Source organism: Podarcis pityusensis, assembly GCF_964106645.2.
Source record: "Podarcis pityusensis genome assembly, chromosome: 1".
In the NCBI taxonomy this organism is placed as follows: domain Eukaryota; kingdom Metazoa; phylum Chordata; class Lepidosauria; order Squamata; family Lacertidae; genus Podarcis; species Podarcis pityusensis.
The window spans coordinates 8,081,833-8,101,746 of NC_138028.1; the positions used below are offsets into that span (position 1 = coordinate 8,081,833).

Genomic DNA, 19,914 nt, shown 5'->3' on the forward strand with positions numbered 1-19,914 from the left:
GAGGCTCAAACCCACAACCCTGAGATTAAGAGTCTCATGTTGCAACAACTGAGCTATTTATGAATGTTAATAATGTCACCTACCTTTTCCTTTACTTGTTCCCAGTACGTTTCTAAGCACAGTTCAAAGTGTTGGTGCTGACCTTTAAAGCCCTAAATAACTTTGGCTCTGTATACCTGAAGGAGAGTCTCCACCCCCATCGTTCAGCCCGGACACTGAGGTCCAGTTCCGAGGGCCTTCTGGCGGTCCGCATACTGCGAGAAGTAAAGTTACGGGGAACTAGGCAGAGGGCCTTGTCGGTGGTGGCACCCGCCCTGTGGAAGGCCCTCCCATCAGATGTCAAGGAAATAAATGGCCTCGGCCCAGTATGCCTGAAGGAGCATCTCCACCCGCATCGTTCTGCCCGGACCCTGAGGTCCAGCTCCGAGGGTCTTCTGGTGGTTCCCACACTGCAGGAAGTAAAGTTACAGGGAACCACGCAGAGGGCCTTCTCGGTAGTGACACCCGCCCTATGGAATGCCCTCCTGTCAAATGTCAGGGATATAAAGAATTACATAACACTTAGAAATCACATGAAGGCAGCCGTGTTCAGGGAAGTTTTCAATGTCTGACATTTTACTACTTTTTTATATTTTGCTGGAAGCCACCCAGCGTGGCTGGGGGGTGTTGCGGTGCCGTCCCCTTTGAGCAGCAGGGCGCTTGGGGCTGCACAGTTGAGGTGGCAGGCAGCACGGCGATTGCAGCTGTGTGGCGGAGGTTAGTGGCCAAAGTTTTTATTTCCCCCCTGCAGCTAAAAAAAGCCAAACAACTCTGAGTGGGTGCTCCCCCTAATAAAAGGTCAACAAGTACCGGCACCTCTTTTTCTAGAAAAGAAAAAGCCCTGTTGGACACAGTATTCCAGTTGTGGTCTGAAATTCATTTTGTTAGCTTGGACCCAGGTCTCCAATCTGTTCGGGTCATCTGGGTTCCTGATCCTGTCTTCCGTGACACTGACTACCCCTCCCAGTTTGGTGTCAAATCGCCTCCTTTGCTGACCGAAACGAAACTCCCCGTCTTGGTTTTTGGGGAAAAGTCAGCCAAGCTACGGCAGCAGCAGCTGGTGCTTGCTGGAGAGGGAGGGAGACCGCGCCGTGCTTCCTGGGAAACGTAGTCCTTCCCGGAGCGCCGCGCGTGCCCAAGGATCCCGGCCTCGGACTCCATCTCCCGGCGGCGCGCGGGGCGGCAGGCAGGCGGGAGCGCGCGGAGGGGGGCGGGCGGGTTGGTAGGAGCGGCTTGCTCCGCGCGAGCCTCCCTTTACGCACAGCCGGAGACTCGCATTGTATCCTATCGGGCCAAAAGGGGATGATGTCACCTGCGGGCTGGTAAGGCGAAAGGAGGCAGGCGCTGCTGCCGTTGCTGGTGGCGGCGGCAGGAGGAGGAGGAGGAGGAGGAAGCGAGATCGAGCCTGGTTCCCGGGCTCCTTTTGTAAGCAGCCGCGGACAGAAGGAGCAGAAGCAGCCGGAGTGGGCTTCGCCTCCTCCGGAATGGAGCGAGCGCCAGGTAAGCCTCTCCTGCGCCTCTCGCCATTCATCGGACGCGCCGCTCGCTTGGAGAGCCGGGCCGGGCTCTGCGTTTTTACGCACGGGGCCGGAGGAAGCGGCGCTACCTTCCGGGGAGGGGGAAGCGCTGGTGGGGAAGGTGAGCTCCGGAGCAAGGGAGAAGGACCCCGAAGGAAACGGACTATTGGGGGTAGCGGCGGCGGCGGCATGAGGATGCGGTGTCCGCTCGGGCGAACAGGGGGCGGGTGGGGTGGGAAAGGGAAGCGCCCAAGTCTGCCAAGGGGGCGGCACGGGCTGGGAGCAAAACCAGCCAAACTTTAAACTCCCAGCCTTTCCTTGGGAGGGGGGGATCTCTCCGGGCGCTGGAGGCTCTGCATCTCTGGGAACAGCTGGGGGGCGGCGGCCGGGGAGGGGGCGCCCTGGGTTTGTGCGGCTTCCCCGCTGCAGTTTGCGCCGGGAGGAGCGAGCCTGTGTGTGTGTGTGTGTGTGTACGTGTTTTTGTGCCTGTGTGTGGTTTTTTTGGCTAACAAAAGGGGCAGATGCGGAGAGGGCGGGTGGAGAGAGGCTTCGCTGCTCCCTTTCTTTTCGGCTGCGGCTTTCTTTTCCTTTCAATGGGACCGGCCGGGGTGGGGTGGGGTGTCGGTTGGAGAGAGGGAGAGGTCGAGTAGAAAACCTCCTCCACGAGTTCTCTCACTCTCTGTCTCTTTTTTGGGAGGGGTGTGTTAAAATGTGCTCTCACCGCACCCCTACCCCACCCCTCGGGTTCAAAGGTGCCTGGAGCGGGGGGGGGTGCGGGTTGGGGGGGGAGAGTTTTGATTCCTGCGGATTTCTTGGGGTGGCTTTTCTCCATCCAGGGGAAAAGGAGGCGTGGATGTCTCCACTGGTTTTAGCAATACCGCAGTATGGGAGCGTGTGTCTGCACGCGTGTTGCCACCTCGGGATCACAACACCTTTCCCCCGTTTGTTCTCCTTCCCAGTTACCTTTCCTCAAGAGTTGAGCTGCACACTTGCAGAAGGGGTTGCAAAAACAGAAAAAGAAAATAAAAGCAAGAACGCCTCCTGGTTGCGGACAGCTGCTTCCTCCCCCCTCTGATGCTTCTTACAGCCCCTTTTAAGAACATGATAGCGCACCCCCCCCCCACCGCCGGATCAGGCCAGTGGCCCATCTCGCCCAGCATCCTGCCCTCATATTGACCAGCTGGATGCCCCCATGGGATGCCTGCCAGCTAATATTAATGACTACACTAATATTGAAATGCTAATACCCGGTGTCTTAAGGATTTGGAATCCTTAACGATGAAGGAATTGGATGTCTAGGAGACAAAAGTTGCAAGGCGGAGCCAGTGCTGCCTTTTCAGAAATATGAGTTTGGAATGCCATTCAGAAAAAAAATTGAGACTTCCATGTTTACGCATGCACAGATGCACTCTTCCTTTTAAAAAACACTGTTGCTTCACATTTTCAGGGGAGGACATGTCTCGATCTGTGCCCTCCCTGTGTTTCAATAAAGAGCAGCCAGGGTTCCAGATAATCAGCTATTTAAACCTATTTTCTCCAGGGGGAAAGATGGGCTAATCAGGTTTTCCCCCCCCTCCCCCTGTGGAAGATGCAGAAACTGCTGTTGGCTGTTCCTGCCACCTGGTCTCTCTATCTTCCTTCCCTTCTCCCCCCCCCCCCCGCTGCCACCCAAAGGATTTAGGGAGATGAGGCTTGCTTCCACTCTTTCCCTTATTATAACTAGGTGCACCTTTAACATACCCACTGAGGGATCTGGGTGGTCTTTCCCTGCTCCCCAGATTCAGGGGAAATGAATCAGTTGCACAATTGCTTGGGCGGCAGGCCGTCAGAAAACCAGTGGCCAACTAGGTGAGGCAGGAATTGCCTGTGTGCACATAGATGTATCTGTTGAATTTCAGTTCTGTTTTCTCCTATGTGCGCTGCATGCTGTGTCTCCCCCCCCCCCCCAGCGGTAACAAAACCTCATCCGAGTTGAGGATTTTTGAAGGAGAAAGTGTCTGCAACAGGAGAGAGAGAAAGAGAGGGGAGGGGGCATTGGAAATCTGGTTGCTATGGTTACTCTTGCAGTTGGAATCATTGCGATTTTTCACGCACAGAGCCCCCTCCCCAGTAGATCTGGAGTCTTCTCCACCCCTTTGCCTGGTAACTGGGAGGGTGTGGTCTCCCCAACAAAAAAATAATCTCTCAAAAGACAGAATTCAGATGAGTGTCTGCGGTCTTGAGTCTTGTGACGGCTGTGTTTCATTTTATGGTCAAAAGAAAAATGAGTGTCTGCCTGTAGCCGTTTCGTAGCTTTATTTTATTTCATGGCGACAGTGCAACTGAGAAGCCCATTTTGCTCTCTCTCCTTTCTCTGTCCCTATATTAAAGCAGGGAATATGGGTGGTTTGGGCGTGTGTTGTACGACATGCTGTGAACAAGGAAAGCTGCTTTATTAGCAACGGGTGTGGGTGGGTTCCCCTGTTACGTTTGTGGAACAGCCTTGAGTACCTACTCATTTGCTAGAGCTGTCTCTGTGCAGATGCGTAGGCAGGCATCGCACACTCTTAATCCCATGGGGTGTTTCCCTCTACTCCTCCTCCTCTTCCTCCTCGCTGACTCCACTCCAGGTTGACACTGTTGCTGCTCATCGGCACTTGTTGCAAGAGACAGCGGGGAGAAAGACGGTTCAGCTTTGTTCTTCTTGCACAAGCTCTGCGTTGTGGGGAGCCTTGCGAAGCCTGGGTGGAGGCCGAGACTATCCGAAGAAACTCTTGCAGAGAGGGCGTTGTGAAATAGCTTCGTTGGTTACATTTTCTTACATGAGTTAATAGCTCGCCTTGCTTCCCATCATGGAAGCCAGGGCAGTGTGTTTTGTGAAGTGTTAGAAACTCAGGTATATAAGCTAGGCGCCAAATGGCTCCTTAAACCAAGGCTGCAGTCGCCAAAGCAGAATGTCTAGTTGCCATTTTGGGGCAAGACGGCTCCAAAGTCTTCTTTTTCAAATGATGAACTGACTGTGATTGCTTCTCAGTTAAACATCTGGCTAGTTCAGATGGCTACCTTGAGCTAGTTTAAGAGCTTTGAGAACTTAAAGAAGAAAAGTCGCTTGATCCAGGGACAGTCCACACAAATATTGACCTATTCCGACCTCTCTTTTTTAATGTTGACACGGACCATTCATAATGTAAGAATATTCTTCACAACTGGGAGCAGGGCAGTGGGGTGGGGGAAGTCAAGACAAGCTACAGGGACTAACTAGAATATTGTTCACTGCTCCTGCTCAGGCTGCACAGAAAAACAGGCATTTTGGTTCCTGAAATTTATTCTGATGGTGCAGATAAAACATAACTGATAGAGATCTACAGGATGGGGTGTTAGTGTGTGAAAACAGTCCAGACCCAATGATCCCCAGGTGGTGGAGATGTCAGGCACCATCCTGGCACCCAGGAATCTTCACTTGGTCGCAAGTGGCTGATAGCCGGGTGCAAAATGCGCCTGGCGCCTGGCTAATTTCAAACACTGGTTATGTGTAGCTCTTGGGTGCTCTCCCACCCAGGCACTGGCCAGATGTGGCCCTCTGCTTAGCTTAGGTGGTGGCGGCCTCATTTGCCTTCATACCATCCTCTGGGATTGTCCTGGGCTTCTGTTCTGCAGCGATGTGCTATAAGAATTTTGCTCAGAGCTCTTCATTGTATCCGAATGTCACCCCGCACTAAAACTTGCTTTGTAATTTCATTTTCTCTGCAGGATCTATGTAAATATCTACAAATGCAAAGTCTTCTTTTTATACTCAGCGTAAGGTGTGGTCATAGTTCAGCAGCAGAGCAGGTGTAGAAGGCAGAGGAGGAAGAAACCGCTGCCTGGGGCCTTGGATGCCGTCTGCCTGTGACAGTAGACAAGGCTGGCCAAGACAGACTGACTTTCATAGCACAGACGCTCTGTGTAAGTCATAGCTTCCCCCAAAGAATCTGGGAGATGTGGTTTGTTGGGGGGGGCAGGGTTCTTAGGAGACCCCTATACTCCCCTTGCAGAGTTACAATTTCCATAGGGGACTCTGGGCATTGCTGTTCTGCGAGGGGAATAAGGGTTTCCTTAACAACTCTCAGCTCCCTTAACAAACTGCAGTTCTCAGGATTCTCTGGGGGAAACCCATGACCGCCTAAAGTGGTATGATATTGCTTTAAATACATAGTGCAGATGGGGCCCAAGTCCCAGAAAAGGAAAGGGGAGAACAGTCTCTGATGCTGACTGGTAGACCTTTGTGTCGTAGCTCTGTGCATTTCAGAAGAACGCTTCTTTCAGGATCACGGAAAGCTTGCTAGGCCTAGAAATTTGGGGAGGGATCGTCCTTAAAATCTGACCTACTCAATGGCCAGCTTGAGAGAGTGGCAGAGTCTCCTCCCTCCCCGGGCGTCTGATTCCAATATATATGGCCAGCAAGATTTGTATGCATGTGCATACCTGGATGTGAAATGGACATGTGGCTGTGTCATTTGCACAAAATGTTGGCCAACAGTCAATAGCATCCTTATCTCGGAAGCTTCAAGTGAGCAATGTGTGTTTATAATCCTTATCTCTTTCGAGTCCAGTAACCCTGTGAATGACATGATGACGATTCCCTGCCTTTTTATGTAGGGACCCGGAGTCCAGGATTGGTGGCTCAGCCCAGTCTCCTGTTGAGTTCAAAGACAGGCAGGGAGTTGAACTTGGGCTGTTGAGACCATCGCGCTACTTGATGCAGCTCCAGGCTGGACAGTAGATATTCTCAGTCGGCTGATGTGTTGCCAATTTTGATGTAGATGAATCGACGCTCAGTCCATGTTCAGGCCAAGGGGCTGAGGCAACATTGATGTTAGCGGGAACTGACAGGCTTGAAACAACATCTCGGCAACAGGCCGTATGGCATGAGGGAATAAGTCCCAAGTTTCTGCAGCGGTCAAACAATAGACCTTAAATCTTTTACTGGAAGGATTTTGCAGGGAGTGACATTTGCATTGAGATGTACCACATTCAATTGTCAGCATGGACTTCTTTTTGACATTAGGGGGACAGAAAGAGCATGATGGGAGTTGTAGGTGAGAGGATGATGGGAATTTATTTTTATTAATTGCCCTTATATCCCATGTTTTCCTCCTCAAGGTGGTGTATATGGGTCTCCCTCTCCTCATTTACGTCACATAAAACAATCCAGAATAAAATTCACGCGTCAAGGAGAATATTTCAGATCCTTCGCTAAGCACTTTCCCCATATTCATTTGCCTACTTGATTTATAGAGCTGCCCAATAGCAGAAGTACTATAAGAAGCCATTGTAGTGTAATGGTTAGAACAGGGGTCAGCAAGGTTTACCTCGCCTGGGCCAGTTCACTCCCACGGAGATCGCTCCATGGGCCGGATCGCATCTGCGCAGACGCGATTTCCGGTGTCTGCACAGACGCGATTCCTGGCGCCGCGGAATCAAGTCCCCACTCCGTGCTGCACCGGTTTAGCGCAGCGCGCGGGGACTCACCAAGTGGGTGCCTCAGTTTGGGGGCGGCTTGTGGGCCTTTTAAACAACCCTTCCGGGCCACTTCTGGTCCATGGGCCGCAGGTTACTGACCCCTGAGTAAGAAGAAGAAGAAGAAGAAGAAGAAGAAGAAGAGGAGTTTGGACTTGATATCCCACCTTTCACTCCCCCTAAGGAGTCTCAAAGCGGCTAACAGTCTCCTTTCCCTTCCTCCCCCACAACAAACACTCTGTGAGGTGAGTGGGGCTGAGAGACTTCAGAGAAGTGTGACTGGCCCAAGGTCACCCAGCAGCTGCATGTGGAGGAGCGAGGAAGCGAACCTAGTTCACCAGATTATGAGACTACCGCTCTTAACCACTACACCATGTTGGTGTTGGACTAGGACCTGGGAGATCAGGGTTCAAATCCCCACTTTGCCCTGTCTAAACGGCGCCATCCTTTTCTCCCTCTGTCGAAATATAGGCCAGTTGCAAGCTCCTTGCAGGCAGGGACCTGTTCTCATATTGCTCTGACACGCCGTGTATATAGGTGGCACTGTCGGTGATAGAACGATTGTGCCCACAGTCTTCCAGCATGGCCAAAAGGCCTGGGCACGCTGCCAGCCAGTCACTGTCCTTTAAGACTCTCTTCCCAAAAGTTGGGGTTGCCGACATCTTTGCAAAACCGCCTTTTCCATGCATTCCTTCGCAGCATCTTGGGCGATCTCTGCTTGCCTCGTTGAACTGGTTGTTTTCCCGGCTTTGCTTTAAACAGAGATCAGGAGGCAGAGTTTCCCCCACTTTCTTCCTCTGTTTGCTGGTGGCTTGATTGCTAATTCTGCCATCTGTGTAAAGAGAGACTGCATAGCTCTAGGCAGGGGTGGAGACTGGGCTTTTGCAAGAAATCCAGGGTGGTTTATTATTGATTACAGAGCTTGTTGCAAATCCGCAGAGCTAGCATTTGCTCCCTGAAGAAACGCTCGCTTGGGTCGCTGCTAAGCTAGGACTGCTTCCAAGTTGCTTGGTACAGGTGGGGGACATTGAGCACATTCTGTTGCCATGTTCAAATTCCACATCCTCCTGGATCAGATCCAAGGCTTGCTTTTGCACATTGTTCTCTTTTTAGCAGGGGCTAGCCAGATTTTTATGGGAAGCATACAGGTAGCAAGAAGGCAACATGCCCCATCCCTGTCCCCTAGGAATAGATGCCCCCCATGGCCAATTGGAGGGCTGTAGAATTGGCATTTGAAGAGGAAGCCTGAATCCTAAAGGCTTACAGACGGAGATTCTTGCATTGCAGGGGGTTGAACTAGATCAGAGGTAAGCAACCTAAGGCCTGGGGGCCAGATCCGGCCAAATCGCCTTCTAAATCCGGCCCATAGATGGTCCGGGAATCGTGTGTTTTTACATGAGTAGAATGTGTCCTTTTATTTAAAATGCATCTCTGGGTTATTTATGGGGCATAGGAATTCATTCATCCCCCCCCCCCCAATATAGTCCACCCCCCCCCCCCCAGGTCTGAGGGCAGTGGACCGGCACCCTGCTGAAAAAGTTTGCTGACCCCACTAGATGAATCTTTGGGTCCCTTCCAACTCTACAATTCTGTATTAAAATATCCTGTGAGATGGCAGGCAGCCTTGGGGAGGAATTTGAGTTAACCTAGCAAAAAGAGGAGAGACCCAATAGTGTCTGGTCCGTTAAGGCAGGGTTTCTTGAACTTTCGTCTCTGGGTGTTGTTGGACTCCAACTCCCATCATCCCTAGCTAGCAGGACCAGTGGTCAGGGATGATGGGAGTTGTAGTCCAACAATAGTTGGGGACCCAAGTTTGAGAAGCACCTTAGTCTGCCCTCAACCACCCTGCACCTGCCTGTCTGCCTTCTTCCTTCGAAGCAGTCAAGAGGAGTGGAGTTGGTTGCTCAGTGTTGCTCTTCTTGAACTCAGCAGGATGGAGATGAAACTAGAGCTTCTCTTTCTCCAGGGAGATCAAGGTGGCATCCATGGTTCTCTTCCGCTTCATTTCATCCCTACAACAACCCTGTGAGGTGGGTTAGGCTGAGAGGCAGTGTCTGGACCTAGGTAACCCAGCGGATTTCATGGCCAAGTGGGGATTTGAACCCTGGTTTCTCTCAGGTCCTAGTCCGACACTCTAACCACTACACTGGCTTACTACCCCTGGTTGACTCTGTCTATTATCATGCTCTGTACAGTTGTACCTTGGTTCTCGAACGTAATCCGTTCCAGAAGTCCATTCGGCTTCCAAAATGTTCGAAAACCAAGGTGTGGCTTCCGATTGGCTGCAGGAGCTTCCTGCACTCAAGTGGAAGCTGTGTCAGACGTTCGGCGTCCGAAAAACGTTTGAAAACTGTAACACTTTCTTTTGGGTTTTTGGCGTTCAGGAGCCAAAACGTCGGGAGTACCAAGGTGTTCGAGAACCAAGGTACGACTGAATTATGTTTTTATTATTATGCTCCATAAAATATGTTCTTAATGTTGTGCACCGCCCTGGGATCATTGGATATAGTACAGTATATAAATTTAATAATAATAATAATAATAATAATATTTTTTTATTTATACCCCGCCCATCTGGCTGGGTTTCCCCAGCCACTCTGGGTGGCTTCCACCAAAATATTAAAATACAATGGTCTGTATTTTGTGTGTGGTATAGTGTGGTATAGTGGTTAAGAGCGGTGGACTCATAATCTGGTGAACCGGGTTCGCTTCCCCGCTCCTCCACATGCAGCTGCTGGGTGACCTTGGGCCAGTCACACTTCTTTGAAGTCTCTGAGCCCCACTCAGCCCACAGTGTGTTGTGAGGGAGGAAGGGAAAGGAGATTGTTAGCCGCTTTGAGACTCCTTAGGGGGAGTGATAAAGCGGGATATCAAATCTAAACTCTTCTTCTTCGTCTTCTTCTTCTTCTTCTTCTCCTCCTCCTCCTCCTCCTCCTCCTCCTCCTCCTCCTCCTCCTCCTCCTCCTGTTAAACAGTAAAAGCTTCCCTAAACAGGGCTGCCTTCAGATGTCTTCTAAAAGTCTGGTAGTTGTTTTTCTCTTTGACATCTGGTGGGAGGGTGTTCCACAGGGCGGGTGCCACTACCGAGAAGGCCCTCTGCTTGGTTCCCTGTAACCTCACTTCTCGCAGTGAGGGAAGCACCAGAAGGCCCTCGGCGTTGGATCTCAGTGTCTGGGCAGAACGATGGGGGCGGAGACGCTCCTTCAGGTATACTGGACCCAGGCTGTGTTTCCATGTGTTTCCGTGTTCTGGATCAGAGTATGCTCTCCTAGACTGCTGTTCCTGTAGCTTCTCAGAATTTGTCATCTTCTGGGTCCCCCAAGTAGCTCAGCTAAGCATGCAGCAGCCCAGAACTGGTCCGACCATGTGTTGGAAGGGTGGGATAAAGGAAACTTGACATGTGCACAACACCTTGCTGGGTCAGGACCAACACTTGCAGGTGTGTAGTTATTCAGCTATTTTACAAGCGACGCTCCCAAGTTTTTATTGCTATTTTTAAAAATGCAGTGGGCTTCCAAGATCAGAGGCTGCCTTTGAAATGACACACGGTGTTCTCCTTGAAGTAGCTTGTATTTACGGTCTGTTCACGGGAGCTATTGCTGCCTCCGCCTTCCGCCTTTCTGAAAATGTGGCAACCTTTCTTTTTTTGATAGCGGGAGAAGCTCGGCTGGGAACGGGGTGGGCTTTTCAAGCAGCGACTTAATCAGTTCTGCAGGGACTAAAAATAACTCTTCAATGCCACGGCTTATCACAGAAGTGAAAGCAAACCTGGATCCCAAACTGGCCTTGGTGTGTGTGTGTGTGTGTGTGTGTGTGTCTGTCTGTGTGTCTGAGAGAGAGAGAACGACACTTGCGTACAGAGACATACAACTTGCAAAATGTAGGACTGGAAGATGGTATGGAAGCAGTTGTGTCCACAGGGAAATACAGTGGATGCTTGGGTTGCGGACGTGATCCGTGCGGGATGCACGTTTGCAACCTGTGTCTGCGCGTCTGTACACGTGCGGGCTGCGATTCGGTGCTTCTAAATTGTGCTTTGCGCATGCGCAACCGCCGAAACCCGGAAGTAACCCGTTCTGGTACTTCCAGGTTTTGGCGGTCCGCAACCCGAAAAAACGCAACCTGAAGCAGCTGTAATCCAAGGTATGACTGTATCCTGTTTTGGGGGACGAATGCTTGCGGACATCACATGCTGCGGAAAAACACAATGCTGGCTAACACTCTGTGGCAGTTAATTCATTAAAATAAATAATACCTAATAGATGTGAACATAAAAGCAGCCCTGAGGGATCAGTCCAGCAACTTGTTCTCACAGCCCCACGTCTTTAGCAAACCCTCCAGCAGGACCCCTAAGCCCAACTGCACCCTCCCCACTTCGGAATTGTAGAAACTGGTATTCAGAGTAGAGATGAATGGATTTGTCCATCTTCACTCTCTTGGTTTCTCAGCTTTCGAGTTGTAAATTCAGTTCTCCACATTTCTGTGTTTGTTTTGGATTGAAAATTATTGTTACCGTTATCATTATTTATTTGCATACCGCCCAAACCTGCAGGTCTCAGGGCGGCTGCAACGTAAAATCACAATATAAAAACACAAAATACATAATAAAAACCAAAACAAAAGCAAATCAATAATCCCCCCTCCCCAACACATTTTAAATGTGCATTGGATGTCAAAGGCCTTGTTAAAGAGGCCTAAAGGTGTAGAATAATAATCTTTTATTTATATCCTGCCCTCCCCAGCTGAAGCCGGGCTCAGAGCGGCTAACAACAGTGAAAATAACACAGTTTACATAAAATCACATTCAATTAATTGAAACACATTCTAAAATCAATTCATTCTAAAATCAATTCAAAATCAAATTAATGGCTAGAGTACTATGAGGATTACCAAAGGAGGGGGTCAGACTGTGCCTTGGCCAAAGGCCTGGTGGAACAGCTCTGTCTTGCAGGCCCTGCGGAAAGATGTCAAGTCCCGCAGGGCCTTGGTCTCTTGGGACAGAGCGTTGCACCCGATCGGGGCCACAGCCGAAAAAGCCCTGGCTCTGGTTGAGGCCAGCCTAACCTCCCTGTGGCCTGGGACCTCCAAGATGTTTTTGTTTGAAGACCGTAAGGTCCTCTGTGGGGCATACCAGGAGAGGCGGTCCCCACAAATGGGGAGCCACTGCAGAAAAGGCCCTTTCTTGTGTTGCTGCCTTCTGGACCTCTCGTGAAAGAGGCACACAGTTAGGGGTGGTGGTAGGAGCCGGTTCAAAGGCTACAGAGGTCCTGGCTTTTAGGGAATTGTGAGTTGCCTTCATTTCTTCCTGACTATCAATGATGACCCAGAAACTCATCCATCTAGGTCAGGGCTCAGCAAACTTTTTCAGCCATGGGCTGGTCCATTGTCCCTCAGACCTGGGGGGGCGCAGACTATATATTTTGGGGGGGGGGATGAACGAATTCCTATGCCCCACAAAGAACCCAGAGATGCATTTTAAATAAAAGGACACATTCTACTCATGTAAAAACACCAGGCAGGCCCCACAAATAACCCAGAGATGCATTTTAAATAAAAGCACACATTCTACTCATGTAAAAACACGCTGATTTCCGGATCCTCTGTGGGCCAGATTTAGAAGGCGATTGGGCCGGATCTGGGCCTTAGTTTGCCTACCCATGATCTAGGTTGTGTGCATTGCAGGGGGTTGGACTAGACAACCTTTGGAGGTCCCTTCCAATTCTACGATTCTAGGAGTGTACGACTGCAGCGTGTCCCCAGCAGCATGTGGCTGGAGCAGCCTTTGTCTCTCCTGTTTCCAGGAAACCCTTGTTCTCTGCTAGCGTAGCAGATGATTGCGTAGCGTTGTGCTTGTGCTGTTTTGGTCCCAGAAACCTACTTTGCATCTCCTAAGTAGGTTATGTTTATGTTTTCCTGGCTTCCCCCTCAGCCTGTCACTTTCTCTCTTTCTCCCTGCCCCCCCTCCCCCCCCATCTGCCAAGTGGTTTTTCCTGCTGCAGCTCCTGGAGGTGTGAAAGAGATTTGCTGAAGGGCGGTCAGCCAAGGTGGCTCACCTGCTGTATCCTTCTGTCTGGGTTCCTGTAAGTGCCGGCCTTTCCTGGAGTTGTTAGCAGTTCCTAGGCTCTGGACTGAGTCCCTGGACAATCCTTTTCTCTCCCTTTCTTCCTGCACCAGACTTCCAGGTTTAAAAACTGCTGAAACATTTGCTCCTGCCAGGAAAGGGCTATCCTGGTGCTCTCAGAAACCTCTCCCTCTTGCCTAGAAATCTGCATAGATTCAGAGCCCTGACTGAGGTTTCGCCAGGCATTGTCTAGTGCATTTTGGGAAGAGGTGGAAAAACAATTCCTTATGGCCTAGAAACTTGATTAAAAAAAACCAAAACCTGAGATGACATTACACTGGTACCTCTGGTTGCGAACAGGATCCATTCCGGAGGCCCGTTCGCAACCTGAAAATGGCGCAACTTGAAGCGCCATATCTACGCAGGTGCACGGCGCGATTTGGTGCTTGTGGGTTAAACCACAGAGCCTAGGGCTTGCCGATCAGAAGGTCGGCGGTTTGAATCCCTGTGACGGGGTGAGCTCCTGTTGCTCGGTCCCTGCTCCTGCCAACCTATCAGTTCGAAAGCACGTCAAAGTGCAAGTAGATAAATTCTCTGGCGGGAAGGTAAACGGCGTTTCCGTGCGCTGCTCTGGTTTGCCAGAAGCGGCTTAGTCATGCTGGCCACATGACCCGGAAGCTGTACGCCTGCTCCCTCGGCCAATAAAGCGAGATGAGCGCCGCAGCCCCAGAGTCGGCCACGACTGGACCTAATGGTCAGGGGTCCCTTCACCCTTTACCTTTAAATGCAGTAAATAAGATATTCTGTTTAGGATTAGGGTTAAGGTTAAGAAAGCTGGAGGGGTCAGCCAGATGAAGATGTCAATTTCCAACCTGGCATCTAGAGATCTCCATGTGGTTGGAACTGGACCCACGCCATTCGCAAAATGCACCTGGTACCTGGGGGGATTTCAAACACTGCTTGACGGAATGGGCTTATTTTTGACTGCTAGCTTGACAGCTTTTGACGTGGAGATCTAACCCACCTCCATCTCTATAGAGGTGCACTTGGGGCACATCTGGACTGAAGTTGTGGATTATTATTTTTTTAGATGAGTCTGCAATGAAAATTCCAGAGCACTGGACCCTAAAACAAGACACCTGTAGCTCTTTCTCACCCAGCAATTGGGTACTAATTTAATCCATTTGTACCGGGATTATATAATTTGTACCGGGATTATATAATTTCAGGGATGCGGGTGGTGCTGTGGTCTAAACCACTGAGCCTCTTGGGGTTGCCGATCAGAAGGTTGGTGGGTTGAATCCCCGCGACAGGGTGAGCTCCCGTTGCTTGGTCCCAGCTCCTGTCAACCTAGCAGTTCAAAAGCACACCCGTGCAAGTAGATAAATAGGCGGGAAGGTATACATCTTTTCCGTGCGCTACTCTGATTTTGGTGTTCCATTGCGCCAGAAGCAATGGAACTGCTGGCCACATGACCCGGGAAAACTGTCTGCGGACAAACGCCAGCTCCCTTGGCCTGTAAAGTGAGATGAAACCCCACAGTCGTCTGCGACTGGACATAACTGTCAGGGGTCCTTTACCTTTTTAAAAATATAATTTCATCAAAGTGGTTTCGCTAAGTCGCTGGTAGTGCAAAACTGTGGGAATACTGTATAGAGCCTCCCTAGGAAAGTAAGTAAGCAGGCTGTGGAATCTAGCAAATTGGCATTCTGTTCTGACCTTGGGAATGTCTTAAAAGTAGCTGTGGAGCCTTATCTTTATGTATAAGAATGCTGGGAACAAACACAGTAAGAAATGCATAAACATCCTAAAAATCTCGCTGGCTACAAAAGTCTTGCTGATCGTTCCTCCTCCCTTCTGGAAGAGGAAAGAGCAAAAGGTTTCTTAGTTTCAGCAAGCCCTGGGGTGGATTATATGCAGCACCTCTCACAAATTAGGGTTTTTGCAATGCTTCTGGGTTTCTGCCTTGATACCTATAACCCACCCTCTCTCTCTCTCTCAGTATATATAGTGCATTTTGCCAGTTTTACAGCTCACCAGGTTTAAGCAGAAGGTGGTTTCTGTCTGGTGGCTGAACTGGATTTTAAAAGGAATAACTTAAGTGTGGCACTTTAAAAAAAAAGAAATAAAATCTTTGTTCATGCTGGAAAATCTACATGGGTTTGCTTCTGTAGCTGGTTAAACAGTGCTAGTATCAAACCACTTTTGCTGTTCTTAATAATGAAAAGGGCTTTGTATCAAGGCAGTTTCACTCCAGCTTGTGGGTTTGCATCTGCAAAACGTGGCTTCAAGCCTTTTGCTCAGCCTTGTGCTGCGAAAATGGTTAGTGGTCGAACCATCCAACGCTTGGTGCATTCTGTTTCACAGTACAGTCCTACCTTAGATCCCGAACGCCTTTGTAGACAAACGTTTTGGCTCCTGAATGCCGCAAACCCGGAAGTGAGTGTTCCAGTTTGTGAACATTCTTTTGGAATCTGAACGTCTGACGGGGCTTCCTATTGGCTGCAGGAGCTTCCTGCAGCCAATTGGAAGCCGCGCCTTGATTTCTGAATGTTTTGGAAGTCGAACGGACTTCCAGAACGGATTCCGTTTGACTTCCGAGGTACTGCTGTAATCAGAAGAGCTGATGTCAAAGGATCCAAAAGCGACGTCTGCTATGATATTCCTGTGATAACTGCTAATACCTAGAATCATAGAATCCTAGAGTTGGAAGAGACCACAAGGGCCTTTGAGTCCAACCCCCTGCCAAGCAGGAAACACCATCAGAGCACTCCTGACATATGGTTGTCAAGCCTCTGCTTAAAGACCTCCAAAGAAGGAGACTCCACCACACTCCTTGGCAGCAAATTCCACTGTCGAACAGCTCTTACTGTCAGGAAGTTCTTCCTAATGTTTAGGTGGAATCTTCTTTCTTGTAGTTTGGATCCATTGCTCCGTGTCCGCTTCTCTGGAGCAGCAGAAAACAACCTCCTGCTCAAAACCCTAAAAGTCAGTAAGGATGCAATGCCCTGCTTTCCCTGTATTCACCCTGAAAATCAAGATTAAGTGAGGTTTCTGCCCTACCTGAGCTCACCTTAGAACACCTGCATTACGGTTCAACAGGTGTACTAACCCCAGTCAGACTCCCTCCCTGATGCGGTTCCTGGAGCAAGAACTGAGAGCCCCCCTTGGGACTCAACCTGCCCACCCACCTCTCCAAGAAAGTGAAAAGACAAAAAGACTTGATATCCCTGTCTAACTAGTCCCTAGTTAATTAGCATCATGCTGACGAATCCTCGCGGCATGTGATCTATAGCCTACTTGTATCACATGATTTAAGGTCTCTCTGCTGTTTGACATCCTCTGCTACATAACCATCCTTCTTCCTTTGGCCAAACACCACCGTGTAGAAAGTGCATTAATCCATAGCTAGATGGAGTTTGAGTAGTTTTTCATAGAATCAGAGTTGTAGAGTTGGGAGGGACCCAGAGGGTCATTTCATCCAGCCCCCTGCAATGCAGGAATCGCAGCTAAAACATCCAAGACAGATGGCAACCCAACCCCTGCTAGCGTACAATAAATGTCAGCATCTGTATCTGCTAGCTAGCTTCCTTTTTTTATGAAATCCTTTTTATTTGATTTTACAAATGCAGTGGTACCTTGGTTTACGAACTTAATCCGTTCGGGAAGTCCGTTCTTAAACCAAAACTGTTCTTAAACTGAGGCGCGCTTTCCCTAATGAGGCCCCCCGCCGCCGGTGCCCTTCCACCATTCGGGTTCCGTTCTTAGACCAAGGTAAAGTTCTCAAACCAAGACACTACAGTGGTACCTCGGGTTAAGAACTTAATTCGTTCTGGAGGTCCGTTCTTAGCCTGAAACTGTTCTTAACCTGAGGTACCACTTTAGCTAATGGGGCCTCCCGCTGCCGCTGCGCTGCCAGAGCACGATTTCTGTTCTCATCCTGAAGCAAAATTCTTAACCTGAGGTACTATTTCTGGGTTAGCGGAGTCTGTAACCTGAAGCGTCTGTAACCTGGCCCACGGGGTCACGAAGAGTCGGACACGAATAAACGTCTAAGCAACAACATTATTCTATAATCTATATTTTATATCAATCCGTATTGTCCATAATATTTGTTACATTACAAGTGAGATTAAAATCCTGCTAATGTTTTCATCTGCTTGCATTGGTCTCTTAAATAGATTATAATTTTTTCTCATTCTTTTAAAAAGCTTTTTGTCCTCTTTGTTCCTGAGCTTTCCACTCAGCTTTGCCATTGCTGCATAGTCCATTAGCTTAGCTTGCCTTTGGTCCCTGGTAGCGACCGTTTCTTCTTTCCATCCCTGGCCTAGTAGCATCCGTGCGGCTGCTGTCGCATACATAAAGAGACTTTTCTGGTCCGTTGGAACTTCTGTACCTATAGTTCCTAATAGAAAAGCTTCCATTTTTAAAACAAAAAGTATTTTAAACATTTTTTCCATTTCATTATATATCATCTCCCAGAAAGCTTTTATTACCTAGCACGACCACCACATGTGATACAAGGTACCTTCTTTTTCTTTACATTTCCAGCAGCTGTTTGTACTTGTTCTATACATTTTTGCTAACTTATTAGCTTCCAGGGAGGCAAGTGTTTTGCTTACCAAGAGGCACATTGGAAGCTGCCTTATATTGAGTGAGACCAGCGCTCCATTTAGCTCAACATCGTCTGCTCAGACTGGCAGTGGCTCTTTAGGCTATTTGGCAGGGTTCTGACCAATTCCATGGAACAAGTCCTTAAAGCGCTCACTGTATGCCCAAAAGTGCTCTGTAGATGCTTTTTGAAGGATGTGCCGCTAGAAGTTCTTCACGGACTGCTGAAGGGTGGCCTTTATCTTTTGGGATCTGTGGGGTGGAGATCTGAGGAGGAGACGAGAAGGCAAAACAAAAATCTCAGGAATTCCGAAGCTTGATAATCATCTTCCCCATCCTGCCCAGTGCATCTTGTTTTTCCTGATCTGTGCAATTTGGAGTTAAAAGTCTTTGCTCCTTGAGAAGGGGAAGAATGTCAGGATTTAACTAGTAAATGTTTGTGAAACTAAAATATTGACGGTTCTCTTTCCTGCCCCATCTTCTCTCTTGCTTGTATTCACTGGTCTGGATGACATGGAAACCGTGGTTTGTTGTGAAAGGGTGGGCTGTAGGAGAAGCGATTGCATCTGCTTGGCTCCTTCCCAGACATTTTGTTGCTGTGCCCCTCTGAACCTCAGCCATCGTTTGGCCTAGCACATTGTCCAGGCTGGTGGTTTAGCTCTCTGCAGGCTAAGGTTTAACCAAGGTTCCTCTTATGGTTTGCAGCCCATGGTTTATCCAGGAGACCTAAATCACAAGCCCAGGTTAGGTCAACACGCTATGCCAAACCATGGTTTAGCTTTGCGTGGCTTGAATTCAATTCGCCATAGCTCTGCGCTTGCGAATTTCTTTCTCTTTTCATGGCTTTCTAGTGGATATTTCCCCAGTGCCTGTTAACATAGAATGCATTTCTGTATGTTGTTCACGCTAGCATAATCATTTTGACGCACATTCCCCCTAATATCAGCCTTTTGGTAGGAGATCCGCTTTAATTATTAATTAATTATAAAAACAGCGTAAAATACAGTATAAAAACATGAATAACAATAAAATTCAAAAATAAAAAATCAATTTGATAACCCCCAGGGCTAGCTGGCTGAATTGGTCTTACTTGGGCCAGCGAGGAGGCCAGGGGAGAATTAGCTGTGGGGTCTCAGAGCGGGTGATCTTCATAAAAGGGGAGGGGGAAGGAAGAGAAGGGAAATAAAAGATCAGGCTGAATTCAAATTAAAGGCCAGGCGGAATAGCTCTGTCTTACAGGCCCAACAGAAGGAGGTTAAATCCTGCAGGGCCCTGGTCTCATAGGACAGAGCATTCCACCAGGTCGGAGCCATCACTGAAAAGGCCCTGGCCCTGGTGGAGGATAGTCTGACTTCCTTAGGGCCCGGGACCTCTAAACTATGGTTATTCATGGACTGTAAGGTCCTCTGCGATATCCTCCTGAGCCCTTTTGTCTCCCAAAGATACCCCCAAAGACAGCAGAGGTTTAGGATCAGAGTTTCCTTCCCCTGGATGGCTTACCCCCCCCCCCCCCGCCGGGTTGAGAAGCCCTATCTGCCCCCCTGGGTGACAAACAGTTCTGTAACTGAAAAAAACCACACAATTAAAAATAAAATAAAAACATACCTAAAACATTGAAACAGTTAAAACAATAAACTTTCTTTAGATGTTTAAATATGTTCTAAGACCAGATGTGGCCAAGTCCCTGCTGAAACATAAAAAAAGTCATTTTGAAAGAGTTCAGTGACTAACAGTCAAGTGGCAGGGAGTTCCACAGTACAGGTGTTGCAACACCTGTGGAACGACTGCTTACAAACGTGGCAAAGGGCTCTGAGTCCTTATGCAGGGAAAGTGCTCTAAAAATACCAAGCCTTGTTTTAGCGGAGCTCGCTGCGCTCTTGGCAGTAAACGCGTCTTCCAGGAAAGCTCTGCCTCTTCGTTCTCGGTAACCTTCCTCCAGAAGAGCCGCTTGCAGAGTTCCTCGGGCGCTCTCTCTGCTGTCAGCTCCCACGCTGCGAAGGGCGAAACTCATGCTCCCTCGGTGCGCTTTGATAGGCAAGTGTCTTCATGCTCCTTATCTCCCCAAAGGAATGTGCTGGCCAGTACACAGCGATGTGCAGGAAGGCTGATCAGCTTAGCCACGTCCTCTCTCTGCATGGTTTTAAGAGCTTATGGTTAGGTGCCCTAAATATTTACTCTTGTGTTGCTTTTGAGAGGGGATGAGTGAAG

At 49.1% G+C, this 19,914-nt stretch overlaps 1 protein-coding gene across 2 annotated transcripts in view; it reads left to right on the forward strand.

The window, feature by feature from the left end:
* Nucleotides 1-1,289: 1,289 nt before the first annotated feature.
* DAAM1 (dishevelled associated activator of morphogenesis 1) overlaps nucleotides 1,290-19,914 on the forward strand; it is a 176,550-nt gene continuing 157,925 nt past the window's right edge. Inside the window, exon 1 of one of the 2 annotated variants that reach the window (XM_081015552.1) lies at nucleotides 1,290-1,539. The gene's annotated coding sequence lies outside the window, so the exon portion shown is untranslated. The remainder of the gene's footprint in view (nucleotides 1,540-19,914) is intronic. The other variant, XM_081015553.1, reaches the window with a different exon arrangement.